Source organism: Humulus lupulus, chromosome 2, assembly GCF_963169125.1.
Source record: "Humulus lupulus chromosome 2, drHumLupu1.1, whole genome shotgun sequence".
NCBI lineage: Eukaryota > Viridiplantae > Streptophyta > Magnoliopsida > Rosales > Cannabaceae > Humulus > Humulus lupulus.
Genome location: NC_084794.1, coordinates 177730678 through 177747008, shown reverse-complemented (window position 1 = coordinate 177747008; position 16331 = coordinate 177730678). Strand labels below are relative to the sequence as shown.

Sequence of the window (16331 nt, the reverse complement as noted above, 5' to 3'; positions counted from 1 at the left end):
ACTCCTGACAACGATGGTGGCAAGGCTAACATGTAAGCCACCTGACCAATCCTTTCCAGGATCTCAAAAGGTCCGATAAACCTAGGGCTTAGCTTGCCCTTCTTTCCAAATCTCCTCACCCCTCGCAGTGGTGAAACTCGGAGAAACACGTGGTCCCTAACCTGGAACTCCACGTCCCTACGCTTGGGATCAGCGTAGCGTAGCTCTTCTGTCTGCTCTGTGAGGCGAGCATCCTAGCTCAGATCTTCTCAATAGCTTCATTTGTCTTCTGAACCATATCTGGCCCCAAATACTTCCTCTCACCCATTTCATCCCAATGAATGGGTGATCTACATTTCCTCCCATATAACATCTCGTAGGGAGCCACTCCAATCGTTGATTGGTAACTATTGTTGTATGAAAACTCAATCAACAGAAGATACTTACTCCAAGATCCCTCGAAGTCAATCACACATGCTCTGAGCATATCCTCCAATACCTGAATCGTCTTCTCAGACTGTCCATCAATCTAAGGATGGAAGGCTGTGCTGAACTTCAACTGAGATCCCATAGCCTTCTGCAAACTACCCCAAAACTTGGAGGTAAAGATAAGATCCCGATCTGACACTATAGACTTAGGAACCCCATGGAGACGTACGATCTCCCTCACGTACAACTATGCATATTGATCCATAGTATATGTCGACCTCACTGGAAGAAAATGGGCTGACTTGGTGTATCTGTCCACTATCACCCACACCGAGTCATGAAGCCCTACTGTTCTGAGTAAACCTCCCACGAAATCCATTGTAATATCCTCCCATTTTCACTTAGGAATACCCAAAGGCTGAAGCAACCCTGCCGGTCGCCGATGCTCAGCCTTCACCTGCTGACAGGTTAAACATCTGGCTACGTACTCCACCACTTCCTTCTTCATCTCGGGCCACCAATATAACGTCCGTAGATCCTAGTACATCTTCGTGGTACCCGGATGAAGTGAGTACGACATCATATGTGACTCATCCAATATCTCTCATCTGATCCCCTCATCAGCTGGAACACAAATCCGTCCCTGATATCGAAGCAAGCCAACCTCAGAAATAGAATAGTCCTTAGCTACTCCCACTAAGACATTCCCTCTAACCTCCTGTAACTAAGCGTCTACCAATTGACCTTCTTTAATCCGCTCTAGCAGGGTCGACTGCAGAGTAATATTGGCTAATCGGCCCACCGCCAATTCTATCCTCGCTCTGACCATCTCATCAGCTAACTCTCTCGAGATCTGGATGGAACTATATAACTGACCTAGGCCCCTCCGGCTCAACGCATCTGCAACTACATTGGCTTTCCCCGGATGGTAAAGAATATCACAATCATAGTCCTTTACCAACTCCAGCCAACGTCTCTGTCTCATGTTCAGGTCCTTCTGTGTGAAAAAGTACTTAAAACTCTTATGATCGGTGTATATCTCGCACTTCTCCCCATATAGGTAATGCCGCCAAACTTTCAGTGCAAATACCACCGCTGCTAACTCCAAATCATGGGTAGGATACCACTGCTCATACTCCTTCAGCTGCCATGACGCATAAGTAATGACTTTCTCGTTCTGCATCAACACATAGCCTAAACCCAACCTCGACGCATCGCAGTAGACAACAAACTTCCCTTCCCCTGAAGGAAGACTCAACACAGGCGCGGTAATAAGTCATCACTTCAATTCTTGGAAACTGTTCTCACACTTGCCTGACCAGATAAACTTCAAATTCTTTCGTGTCAATTCTGTCATCAGTGCCACTAACTTCGAGAAGCCTTCCACAAACCGTCTGTAGTAACCCGCTAGACCAACAAAACTCCGCACCTTCGAGGCGTTCCTTGGCCTTGGCCAATCCCTAATTGCCTCCACCTTAGATGGATCCACCTTAATCCCATCTGCACCAACAATATGTCCAAGGAATGTCACTTCTGGTAGCCAAAATTCACATTTCTTAAACTTGGCGTAAAACTGATGCTCCCTCAATCTCTGCAAAACCTGTCGAAGATGAAACTCGTGCTTTGCCTCTGAATTGGAGTACACTAGGATGTCATCGATGAAAACAATAACGAACTGATCAAGAAAGTCCTTGAACACCCTGTTCATTAGATCCATAAAGGCTGCTGGGGCATTGGTCAAACCAAATGACATGACTAGAAACTCATAATGCCCATACCTCATCCGAAAGGCCGTCTTCGGTATGTCCTCGTCCTTGATCCCTAGCTGGTGATAACCAGATCGAAGATCAATCTTTGAGAACATCGTCTTACCCTACAACTGATCGAACAAGTCATCAATCTTTGGTAGTAGATACTTATTCTTGATAGTTAACTTGTTCAATTCCCTATAGGCTATACACATTCTTAGAGTCTCGTCCTTCTTCTTCACGAACAAAACTGGAGCACCCCATGGCGAGTAGCTAGGTCTGATGAACCCCAAATCTAGAAGCTCCTATAACTGTATCTTCAATTCCTTCAGTTCTGCCGGTGCCATTCTATATGGTGCCCTCGACACCGGCTCTGTCCCTGGCGCTAACTCAATAACAAACTGAATCTCCCTACGTGGTGGCAATCCAGGTAAGTCCTCAGGAAACACATCCAAGAACTTGCAAACCAATATGGTCTCCTCCGGTCTTGTTGCCAAAACCCTAGTGATATCTACCACACTAGCCAGAAAACCTATACATCCTCCCTATAACAGATCTCTGGCGCTCAGCGTTGATATCATGGGTATGCGGGGTCCATGCACCGCTCCCACAAAGACAAAGGGATCCTTTCCCTCTGGCTCAAAGGTCACCATCTTCTTTCTGCAGTCAATAGTAGCTATGTATCTAACCAGCCAATCCATGCCTAAAATCATATCAAAGTCCTCCATACCCTACTCAATCAAGTCTACTGATAATTCCCTACCATCAACCATCACTGGCAATAGTCTAACCCACCTCTTAGAAACTGCCAGTTCTCCTGTAGGCAAAATAGTCCCAAACCCCAAAGTATAATACTCACTAGGTCTACACAGTCTATCAATTACCTTACTAGAAACAAATGAATGTGTAGCACCAGAGTCAATCAATACAGTAAAAGGAGAGCCAGCACTAAAAAGCTGACCTGTCACTACCGAGGGACTAGCCTCAGCCTCCGCCTTCCCTGCATCTCCTTTCTTCACTGCTGGGCAGTCCTTCTTGAGGTGTCCCACTACCCCGCAAACATAACAGGCCTTAGCCCGACATTCACCCGGATGGCGTCTTCTGCAACTCGTGCACTCAGGATAGCTCCTCCATGAATCACTGCCTCCCCGACAGCCACCCTGGGTACCCCGACCTCTCCTATCAGGACCAGGTGCGGTCGAAGCATCAGGGGTCTTTCTCTTCAGATCATTGGGGCCTTCGCCCCTACCAGAACCAGAATATGGAGGCACCACCCTGCGGCCCTCTCGCCTTGCTGCACTCTCCCTCCATATCTTATTCTCCGCTTCCTCAGCGGTAAGAGCCTCCTCAACAGCCTGGACATAAGTTGTCCCCCCAGGAACTGTTGTAATTCTCATATCTCGGGCTATCATAACATTAAGCCCTCTGATAAATCTGTCCTGCCTAGCTGCATCAGTAGGCGTAAGATCTAGTGCAAACATCACAAGTCTGTCAAACTTCAGGGCATATTCTATAACCGTCATGTTGCTCTGAACCAGCCCCACGAACTCATTTACCTTCGCTACCCTGATGGCAACATTATAGTACTTCTGACTAAATAGATCCTTGAATCCTTCCCAATTTAGTGTAGTAACATCTCTGTTCTGTGATGCCACTTCCCACCAGATACAAGCATCCTCTCTCAGCATATATGTGGCACATACCACTCTGTCATGTCCTTCTACCCTCATGAAATCCAGGATAATAGTAATCATGGTCATCCACTGTTCAACCTTCAGTGGGTTAAGTCCTCCCTCAAAGATTGGGGGCTGCTGTTTCCTGAACTGCTCATATAACGACTCCCATTTGTTCCCAACCTCTACTGGTTGTACAACTAGTACCACTGCAGGTGGCACCATAGAGGCAGCACTCCCTGATGGAGCCTGCTATCGCAGAATTCGGATCTGCTCATCCTGGCTTTGTAGTCGTGCTTGCATGTCTGCCATAAGTTGCTGCTAGTTCTCAGGGACTGGCGGAGAGGTCTGGCCCTGGTCATCATCTCTAGTCTCAGACTTGATGCTGGCTAGTCGCATAGATTTCCTTGGACGCATAGTTATCCAAGTTAATCTACAATCAACGACTAGGTAGTCAGACTATGATGACAGGGTAATAATCCTTCCATGATCTACCATTAGAACTCAAACATTCACAAACAATCAAGATATAACAGTTTATCCAAGTATTCATCCATATATTCATTCACATGCATAGCAATGCTAATAAGCATGCCTCAATATCATCACACAATAATCAAGGGACAGGCCCTATCAGTATCTCATGCTTCTTATTATCATATAGATATTAGCATTCATAATCCTTTCTACCAAACCCTGAGTCAAGCTTGTCTTTAACGACGAATGTACACGTCCAGCCAGTCTTTAGGAACCCTTAAAGCTAGGACGCTCTAATACCAAGTTGTAACGCTCTGGATAGCCAAGACCGTCACACTGTGTGTTTATAAAGGTGCAAGACTTGCTAATCAAGTCATTTAGTTAGAAATATGTTACTGAAACTATAGTTGAACTAGGGTTAAAAGATTTTGGTCACAAAAGCTACATTTTATATAATCAAATATTCATTTACATGGGATCCCAGAAGTAATAATGTTAAAAGACGGTTTACAAAATTTCAAGACAAAAGTACAACTACTAGCCACTCTAAGGGCAAAACAGACATTCAGGCTTTTCCCGTCCTGTACCACTCCTTGGCCGTGGCGGTCGATCAGCTGACTATGTACATTCATCCCCAAAACTCTCCATCTCAGGACTGGTCCACTTTGCCTTGCCTTTACCTACACCATGTAGCACCCGTGAGCCAATGCCCAACAAGAAAACACAATAACAGAGCATAATCATCAATCAAACAATCAAATAACTCATACAGTATAATCATATACTCAACAGTCCAAATATTCACAATAATCAAGTATTCAGCATACCAAGTTCATCATTTCACATTAATAACCAATTCACATATGATAACCAGGGTCAACGCCCTTAGGTCGCACCCTCTATTTTTCCCACTGACTCTAGCCCGCTTAAACCGAGCTTAGTGAATATCAAGCTGTTCTCAGCTACGAGTAGCCGAGTCGTGCCCTGTACGCAAATACTGATTCTGGCACTCTTAGGCCGTTTATTACATGTCCCATGGCATAATACCATCTATGACATCATAGCAGATATAGGGAGCTCTTAGTCCCAACATAATCACATATCCGGGTGCAGTTTTCTTACCTTTGGATTCTGGTAGCTTTGATCAATGGTGACACCTCTCAAGCACGATCCCTTCCAAGCCCTAGCGTACACCCAGTCACGGTCACAAGTTAGAACCATACCAAACTTCAATTCCAAAACCTAACCTCGGGACCAATCCTGAGCCCTTAGGAAGCTCTAATTCCACCAAACGGGACAGTGGAATCAAATCCCGAGCCCACGAGCAAAAACCCTAAGAAATATCCCAAAAGCCCTATTTTGGAAACAGGGTAGCGCTACAACGCCATAAAGAGGGCGCTATAGCGCTACAAACAGAGCCAAAAATGCCCCAAGCACCCAAGCCTAGCACTGTAGCGCCCTAAGGCTAGCGCTACAACGATAGTCACAGCCAAGCAACACCCTGATTTCTCCTCTTCGAACTTCCTTAAGCCAAAATTCTCCAAAATCCTTCCAAACCTCAACCATACTCCAAAACAAGACTACCAACATCTATATCTCACCCCATATGGCCCAACCATACAAAACTCAACCACATGCATCATCAAACCAAGAAAAAGCCATGACCGATCTTGAAACTAAAAAAAAACTCAACAGAAAATAACATAAACTTCAGTATTCAGGTGACCAAGTTCAGAATTTCTTACCTTCAATAGAAAAATTCGACCTTAGGCTATCCTCCACACTTCCTTAGCTTTCCCTCCTTAAAATCTCAGCCTTAATTCCCTAGAATTCCCATCAAAACCCAGTTCAGAAATCCAGTTCAACACCAAAACAAAAACTGAAGAAAAACCTTGACAACTTACCTTAATTGGATGAGTAACCTCTGCTATTCCTCAAGCTTAATCAAGATCCCTAACTCCAAGCTTTAGCCCAAGCTCTCCCTGAGTTATAGCTCCAGAAGATCCTCAAGAAATGAAGAGGAATGGCCAACCGAGTGAAAGAAAGGGGTTAGCTCTAGGTGTTCTGTTTTTCTTTCTTTCCTCCTTCTTTTCCTTTTGTCTCTTTCCTTCCTTTCTTTCAGCTTCTACTATACTCTAAACATTCCACTAAGCCTTAAAGGTAGAAATAACTCTTATCCCTTATAAACCAAATGACGATATTGCCCTCCTAATAATAATTAAATCATACACTCATTCTAAGGGCATTTTGGTCATTACTACCAATTCCCGCTAATTCCTCGAGTGTCTCTAATATTTACCGCTTACTTCCCAACACCTAACTTATCACCAATTATATTCCTCAATATCAAATAGACTCTAATATATTTTCTAAATTCCAAGAAATACCCCCAGGCTTGCCTCGAGCCGGGTATAAATCCTCGCCGTGACTTTTTCGCTAAACCGCTCACTAGGATCGCCTTGAGTCACAAGATACAAATATATCCACATAATAATGTGGTCTCAATAATTTATCACAGATATTTACATTTATGCCCTCATTGGGCCAAAATTACGAATATGCCCTTATAACCTAATCACGGCCTACATGCATGCTAATACACATAGTCATGCATCACATATATCCAAATAATAATATAAACATGCTTTTAATCATTTAAATCACATATAATCCAGCTATGCCCTCCCGACACACTAATCAAGGCCCTTAAGCCTTATTAGTAAATTTGGGTCGTTACAATAGTATTGGATCATAATTAAACTTTCTTCACAACCATCGACAGCCTGTCTAAACATTTCGATGCGCAGTATGTTTATTTAGAAAGCTTGCCAAAATATTTCGACCACTAGTCTGAGAATTAGATAGCCTGTCTAAAAATTTCGATATCCAACCTGTTTATTTAGACAACATGTCAAAAATATTTTGACCACTAGTTTAAGGATTCGAATCCAGTCTGTTTATTTAGACAAGCACTCAAAATATTTCGACCACTCATCTAAGAATTCGACATCCTGTTTAAAAATTTCGAAACCAATCTGGTATTTCTACAAGCTGTCTAAAGCGTTCGAATATTACATATGTAACGCCCTGGATAACCAAGACCGTTACACTGTGTGTTTATAATCGTGCAAGACTCACTAATCAAGTCATTTAGTTAAAAAATGTGACCCTAAAGTCATAATCGAGTTAGGGTTAAATTTTTTTGGTCATAACTAGATAAGTTTTCATTTAAATAAACGTTCAGTACCTGGGATCCCAAAAACAAGGTTTAAAGGACAAATTTACAGCCTTCAAATGTTATATACAAGCAAAGGCCACTCTAATAGCAAAATACACATTTTTAGGTTTTTCCTGTCCCTTTACTATCCCTCGGCCATGACGGACGAGCAACTTACTATGTACATCCTGCCCCAGAGCTCTCCAACTCAGGAATGGTCCACCCTATACTTGCCTTTACCTGCACCACGTAGCACCTGTGAGCCAAGGTCCAACAAGAAAACCATAAAGCATAACATAAGTAATATAGACAATCAGATGATCCATAAGGCAGTTAACCAGATATTTAGCGTGTTATGACAGACACATAACGAGTGATGGAAATCAACGATTCACAAGCCATTCATCTTAGTATTCAACAAGCCATAAACATCAAATTAACAATAATAAACATATCATACTTATCATACAATACTCAAGGTACCTTCTATTTAACCCACTGACTCCGGCTCGCTTAGGCCGAGCTCAGTGATTATTTAATTGACCTCAGCTCTCAGTGGCCGAGCCGCATCCTGTGCGCAAATATCAATCCCGACACTCTTAGGCCGTTTATTTCATGCTCACATGGCATATCATAATCATACAATATCTGTATTTGAATATAGGGAACCCTTACTCCCATCACAGCCACACAAAAGGGTGCAGTTTTCTTACCTTTTACAATTACACTAGATTTCAAGAGACGGCCCCTCGAGTACGATCCTGTCCCAAAGCCCAAGTGGTCACCTAGTCACAAACCATAAATAACACCCTCATTATAATTCGATTCCATAAACCAATTTTGGGACCAACCCTAAGCTCTCGGGAACTCCAATTCTACCAAACGGGGAGATGGAATTGACCCCCGAGCCCCTAAACAACAACCCTAAAAAGTACCCAAAAATCAGGCTTTGAAAGCTGAGTAGCGCTTCAGCGCCACCTGAGAGGCGCTACAACGCTAGAGTCAGACTCTAGCCCCTCAGAAACGCAGCCTAGCGCTGTAGCACTCCCAAGCTAGCGCTACAGTTCTAGTATCATAAATGCAAATTTCTGGGTTTCTCTCTTCGACCCTCCCCGAGCCAAAGCTCCAAAAATCCTCCCTAATCACCATCTAAACACAAAATTGAGCCCATGAATCACTATAGCTCACCCAAAACAACATAATAACACCCAAAACTTAGCTAACAACCTCATCAAACGCAGAAATCAAAACTGAGCTTTGAAGCTTAAGAACACTAACTAAATACCAGAAAACCCAGAACAATCAAGGGCCAAAAATCATTACCTTAGAGAGGAATTCGACCCTAGGCTGCCTCCAATGCCACTCCAAGCTTCAACCCTCAATTCCCAAGCTAGTGCTCCTCAACTTCATCCCAAAAACCCAGTTTTCCAAAATTAAACTCAGAACTTACAAGAACAAGTGAAAACCTAAAACCAGAAAATGAAATTCTTACCTTCTTCCCAAATTCGAAATTCCTAAGTGTGGATGGCTGCTAACCCCTTCTTCAAATTGATTTCACTCTTAAATTCCTTCAAAACCCAGCTTTCATGACCCGTACTCTGGCTCTCTCTTCTTCAAAATTGAACCTAAATGACCCAAGGAAAAATCTGGAGGAGTCTAACACGTGAGAGTTTTTTCCTTCAGTTGTGGGTTTCTAATTTTAACACAAAAAGACCATTCTACCCCTCCTCAAATTAGACCATACACTAAACCTCAAGGGTAGCTAGGTCATTTCATCATTCTAACAAAAATACCACTTTTCCCTTCTTTTTTCACTAATACCACTAACACTAAGGTTACTAATAGTTACCAGTTTCACAACTAAATACCAATTTCGTAACTCCCTGCTAACACCGCGGGACAGGATCTCCTCATGTCGATAACACCGCACATAACTCAAAATCATACCCTCAACGGGTTAAAATTACAAATATGCCCTTCTAAGCTAATCAGAACCCACATGCATATTTAATACTCATAAACATGCATTTAATCATTTATTCACATATAATCATATAATCATGCATTTAAACATTAAATCATACATGTATACCAATTATGCCCTCCCAACACGCTATTCAAGTCTCTCAAGCCTTATTAGCAATTTTGGGTCGTTAGACCACATTATTATGAAAACATTACATATCAAACCAAACCCAAAATAAATTACACATTATTAAGAAAACATTACATGTGGCTTTGTTGTGTCCATAACATCCATAATTGGAACACTTTTGTTGCTTTTTCTATTCGCCTCAATAAAAATAATAAATAATGGATTAACTGTCCACTACTCTTTGCTAGATTGATTAGTTTCAGAAGATGTGAAATCTTCCAAATCTTCATAACAAAGTAATGAATGTATATCCTCAACACTTGTATTTTGTAGGCTACAGATACACAAGGTGCAAAATGTTCATTCTCCATAAAGATTGGTCTCAGTGACGGTACGTCTGAAGATTTCATCTGTAAATTTATAACATTATGATCACTAGCCCATTCTATACATTTAAGAAAAATTGATAGAGTATTCCTTATAATCTTTAACGATCCTCAAAATACAACCAGCACACACAAACAATTATGTTCTTAATTATCAATCAATGATATCATTCAATTAAACATTCATATACTCGTGGACCAATAGAAATAGTTGAATGCATCAAATGTAGCGGCAGTGGTGATGGATTTGATGGAGACTTTTCAGTTGTTTCTTTTCCTGTGTTTATTGGACGAGATGACGATTTCTACGGAGACTTTTTAGTTGCTTCATCAATTGCTTGTGTTGGAGGAGACAACTCTTGCATTGGAGAATTTATTGTTTCTTTTATTGCTTGTGTTGGATTTCACGCCAACAATGAAGTGCTTGAACATTCAGATACCATATTTTATTTGTAAAATTATTTAATTCTTTACAAAATTCAGCAAGACCAAAGCCAATAAATTTGCAATTTCATAGTTCAAAACTAAGTAGTTGCAAAAACTGAGCCAAGCAATTTACCCTCTCCACAACCAATACTCAAAAGCATATTGTCACTAACATTATTACTTTCAAAATTTATATAGCTGCAAGCAAACAAATTTCATTTCTCAAATAATTATAACCACTAAAATTTCACAAATGAAATATACAACCATTGATTTTTTTTCTCTTTGTATACACATCTGATTTAAGTTAACAAAGAACAAAGGATTGAAGAAATTTACCTTTGTTGACAACTCACACTTCACTCACAGAGTTGGCAGTCGGAGAGCAAACGGGAGGGGTCAATCGCACAATTTGGGTGGGCTCGTTGTTGTACGGGGTCGCGTTGCAGGAGGCTCGCCGTCTGTAGGTTCGCCATCGCATAGGGGAAGGTCACGGGATCCAGTCACACGGGGGAAAGGGGTAGGCGGCTCACGTTGCTAGAGGCCGTCGCACGGGGTCGCGTTGCAGGGGTTCGCCGTCGCAGATGGGGGGTGCTGTGAGTGAAGTAGAAGAAGGGAGGTCGAGTAGATTTAGGGATTAAGATTCTGTTTTTCTTCTTTTTTAAAAATAAAATAAAAATAAAATTATGATAATCCATTTTATTATATTTGAAGTAAAATAAGGGAGGGGTATTTACATAAACGTACACTCTTTCATATTTAAAGATATTCTAACCAATTTCTCATAAATAAATAGTAAATTCTCACAATCCAAAGAAGAAAATGTCTAAAGTGCATTATTAATTATTTACTAAAAAGTAAAATTGCTTTTCTTATTTTTGAAATGGCTAAAAAAATAAAATTGATTGCATAATGATTATTGCTATAACTTGCATCACTTATTTTAACGATTCTCTACAACCAATCAAAGGGTTTTTTTTTTTCATTTAATCAAGAGAATTCATTTCACATTGACTTAGATATATAGAGGGTATTTTTGGTCGGAGGGAAAGCTAATGAAATAGAATGGAAGGTAAAGAAATCAATTTTCATTGTCATTTCAATAGAATAATTTTTCAATCCCTATTCATTCTAAAATTAAAAAGAAGGATCATTCCAAAGAAAAAAAAAAAATTAATAATTTTTTCATCAATTTTTATTATTCATATTCACATTGTTATTCCTATATATCTGTTTTCATTATTTTCAACCAAACATATCATTAATGTTTGTTACTGGTAAAGGCATCATAGTTGGAATTATTTCAATGCAAATGAATAATAATAATAACTAAAATGGTGTTTAATTAAAGGAGATAAAAATAGAAGAATGAAAATAAGAATAGGAATAATAATAGAAATGAGAATGGTAATAATAAGAATGGTAATGGAATTGAATAGGAATAATAGACTCATTATGTTGTTGGTTATAATTATGAAATCACTATTAAATAGTTATTCTTGTATTTGATTTGTTGTGGAATTGAATAAAATATTTTTTTTTAAAATAAAACACCTTTAAACTCAAAATAAATATTTAAACAATTTAAGTTATATAATGCTATTTTTTTTTATGAAAATCAACTATTATGAAAACAATAAAGTTATATTAGTTAACTTATTTTATAAAAATATTTTTACCAAGTAATTTTTTAACTATTAATATGGGCTTTAAATAATATTTATTGTATTTTTTTGTATTTTTTTTAAATGAGTATTGTTTTGTATTTTTTTTTATATAAGTATTGGTTTGTATTTGTTTAAGAATATATATATATTTTCAACTATTAAATTTATTTTGAAGTTTTTCTTATAATTTTGACCAAAATTATTAAAATAACTTTTTTTTTTTTATAGTAGTGCTACTAGCAAACAACAAAAAAAACATTAAAAATGGTAAATATGCAACACACATTCCTATACATTGGGTTCCACTAGTTGGAATAGAATGGTTATTCCACTTAATGTTGGATGGAATTCTTGGGGGTTTTATGCCCTAATTAAAACTCAATTTCTTTGTAATCTCATTTTATTATCAATAAAATAATAGAAATTATTTTTTAAACTTGGTCAATCACTTTGCTCACATGTTTTATTTTCATGATTATTTGTTTAATATAAACTTCTATTAAATCTCGAGCATATAGCTAATCAAATTTATAGTGACGTAATCACAGTAGAATATTAATATGATTATATGTTAAAAAATAAGTTAGTCCTAAGATTAGTCAGTGCACAAGATTTACAATGACTTGCCAATCTACGATATGATCTACTTACACATCGCAGTGTTATGTTCTTTCCAGAACATTAGCATAGTAGATAAGATCGGATGTATTTGTTACATCGGACTGGACCGATATTGACAGTAAATGAGATAAGTTAACTTACCGTTATTATGTATTCTAGTCATATCATATAGTTGACCATATGTCAATTCAATCTCAATTCTGAGTGGTTAGTATTCTAACTGAATGTATTATTTGAGTTCTTTGACTTGTTTGTTACCAGCTTACCCTATGGACTAGCCTATACTTACATCTTGGGAACTCGGTAGTATAATTGAGTGGGAGTGTTAATCATAGATATGAACATCTATAGCTTCTGATGAAGAAGTAAAACAATGGTTTCCTTTTAGTTTGGTTCAAGGTGCTAAATGATAGAGATCTTATTTCAGTAATTAATATTAGTTTACTGAAATATCATTTACAAGGAACTAAGTATTTTAAGGATAAAATACAATGAAGGGTAAGACGGTATTTTAGTCTTATCTCATTGTAGACCGTTTATAGAGGATTGAGTGATAATTATGGTTGTAACAATGAATAATTAATAACATATCTATATTTGTTATAGAACGTTCTATGAATTCAAGAGTGCAATTATGAGTCTTTAGTGGAGTCACGAGGAATTAATAAGTTAGTAAATTTATTTGTTAAATTTATGATAATTTAGAGCTTGATTTCATAGGCCCATGGTCTCCACTGTACCTTGGATAAAATCATCTAGATAGTCTCAATTAACTGATTTAATTATCAATTAGAATTATCAAAGTTGACCAGGTTAATTTTAAATAGTTTCACATAGTTGTACAATTTAGAGAAGAAAATAGATTTTATGGCATATTTATTAATGAAGACAAATTGGTGTCTAAATTAATAAATACGTTTAAATCAAGGTTCAAATTATAAAAAATTAATTTGATAAAGAATTTAAATAATTATTTAATTAATTAATCAATAGAAAAATAATGCGAGCCTTGATTTTAAGTCCAACGGACTTATAATTAAAAAGAAAATTTCACGGGCCTATGGCCCATGAAAATTTTGACCTAGGGCTGATAATTGACTATTATTTTATTAATTTTTTTAATTAAATAAGTAACCTAATTGAGCCTATAAAAGGAATGTTAAATGAGAGTTGAAAAGAGATGATAAAAAGATCTAGTTTTGATGCTTTAGGGTTTTAGACTCTCTCTACAACATAAGTCATTTTCTAAGCCTCAATATTCTCTTCTCTTCTTCTTATTGTATCTATCTCATGTGTTGAGAATTGCCCACTCTAGTCTCGGTGATTCTAAGAATACTTTGGAAGGCTGTGAAGAAAATTGAAGAACGGTTCAGTTTCTTGGTGATACCCTGCAATAGAAAGGATACACGGGTTAGAGAAACTGAAGGAATGACTCAATCATTCCGCTGCACAATAATGTAAGTGTTCTTATCATAATCTCTGTATGGATTCAATTTTAGAAACATGTTCTAGGTTTTCTTATATTAATATGGTTAATCTACGATTTACATGAAAATAAACAAGATCCTGAATAATTTTTCCCAACAAGAATATAAATTCAAATTAAATTAATAAATGAGTTTTTCATTGGAAAGAGTTTTCCAATTTAACTTTATGAACCAAATTTCCATTCAGCCCCGCCAAACATCACCTACAGTAAAGTAACACAAAGAAATAATGACCACTCTTGGCTTTATAATCAAGGTTGTAGAGTTCGAACCAAACCCAATTATGTAAATATAATGTATATATATTGTCCCAAAATTGTCAGGTGGTGCTGCTAATTCCTTGTGTTGGTGGTGGTATTCCTAGCCCTTCATTGTGAATAGGTTCGACGCTATTTCCCCCCAAAGTTATACCAAAGATGTGTTGCCAACATTATAGATTAAAGATCAAAACTTAAGGAATTGTGCAATCGTCAAATTTTTTTTTTCTATCAGGCTATGTCAGGTTGGGAATTTATGTTGTAAATAGAATAAGGGGTCATTGACATGTTCTAAACTATAATATATATTCATCATTGATTGTAACATGTAATGAATTTATAAATAAAATGATGGTCTAGTCTATTATAATAATTTTAATCTAACTTATTGATATAAGGAAGTGCCAATGAATTAAGGTATGGATTTGAGGGGGAAATGATTTATGTCATAGTTTATATGAGCTTGCAACTTAGAACTTAAAAAAATTGCACACAAGTTTCCTTGGAGAAGGAACAAAGGAATAAGATTAATATTCTCTTGAGTATTGATGTATAATGATTAGTTTCGAACCCTTATTCAAGGGGCATTTCCCCCCTTTTATAGGTGGAGTATAATATATGTATAATTACATAACTAATAAATTTACGTAGTGCAAATATTGCACAAAAAGATAGATGTGCTTGCACTTGAGGTGGTTGGGTATGTAGTTGTGATTTTTATGTCAGATGGTGTGGTGTGGGATTGATTTGTGCAGTTAGAAGGGCGGCATGTGGTCTCAGATGTATCAACTTTCTTTAAGGGATCTTGTCTGATTCTTTAAGGGATCCAGGACAACTTATAAAATGGCTCCGACAGAGTTGAAAGAGTTGAAGATTCAGTTACAGGAGTTACTGGATTTGGGGTTCATCAGACCGAGTTTCTCGCTTGGGGTGCTCCAGTGTTGTTTGTCAAGAAGAAGGATGGATCCCTTAGGATGTGTATTGACTATAGGGAGCTGAACAAGTTGACCATTAAGAATAAGTATCCACTACCTAGGATTGATGATTTGTTTGACCAGCTACAGGGAAGTATAGTGTTTTCCAAGATTGATCTCTGGTCAGGTTACCATCAGTTAAGGATAAAAAAGGACGACATACCAAAGACCGCTTTTCGCACGAGGTATGGACACTATTGTAATGACCCAACTACTCTAGACTTTGGACCATTACTGACTACTTTACATAGACACTAATTTTTAATAAAACTTACAAGTGAAATAATCATAACTTCATTAAAAACTTGTAAAACAAATGTTAAACTACATAAAGTTTAAAGTAGGATATGGGACCCCATTGTTTTTCAAATAAGAACATAACATAATTTTAAATAACTGGATTACATAATAAAGTGCAAAAAAATACATATAAAATTTAAAGAGACTTCATCCTTGAATCGAACGCTCGGTCCATTGATTCTATCCCGCCTCAATACACATCCCCAAGCTTTCAAGAACCTTTCCCGCCACCAAAGCTATTTTCCTGCACATATAAACATAAAGGAGTGAGCCTAATGCCCAACAAGGAAAACCTAACACGAAAACCATATACATAAAATTCATAACGCAACATAAAACATATCATAAACATATGTCACACATACTATAATGGCCATTATTACTTGGGGCTCGTAAACTAAACAAGTCATATGCCCATTAGATTTGTGGGGCTTGCTAGCTAAGCAAGTCATATGCCCATAAATTTATTGGGGCTTGTTAGTAATACAAGTCATATGCCCAAGTCTACAACATACATAACATAACACATAAATCATAAGATAACATATAGCATAACATATAATATCCTGTCCTATTTTCCTTACCAAGTATACCG

General features: G+C 37.9%; 1 long non-coding RNA gene across 1 annotated transcript; it reads right to left on the bottom strand.

The window, feature by feature from the left end:
• Positions 1-9643: 9643 nt before the first annotated feature.
• LOC133818753 (uncharacterized) lies at positions 9644-11299 on the bottom strand. The gene is made up of 2 exons (XR_009886089.1): positions 10770-11299; positions 9644-10028 (listed from the first exon to the last, which is right to left on the bottom strand). It is a non-coding gene; the product is annotated as an uncharacterized LOC133818753 (long non-coding RNA).
• Between the last annotated feature and the right edge of the window lie 5032 nt (positions 11300-16331).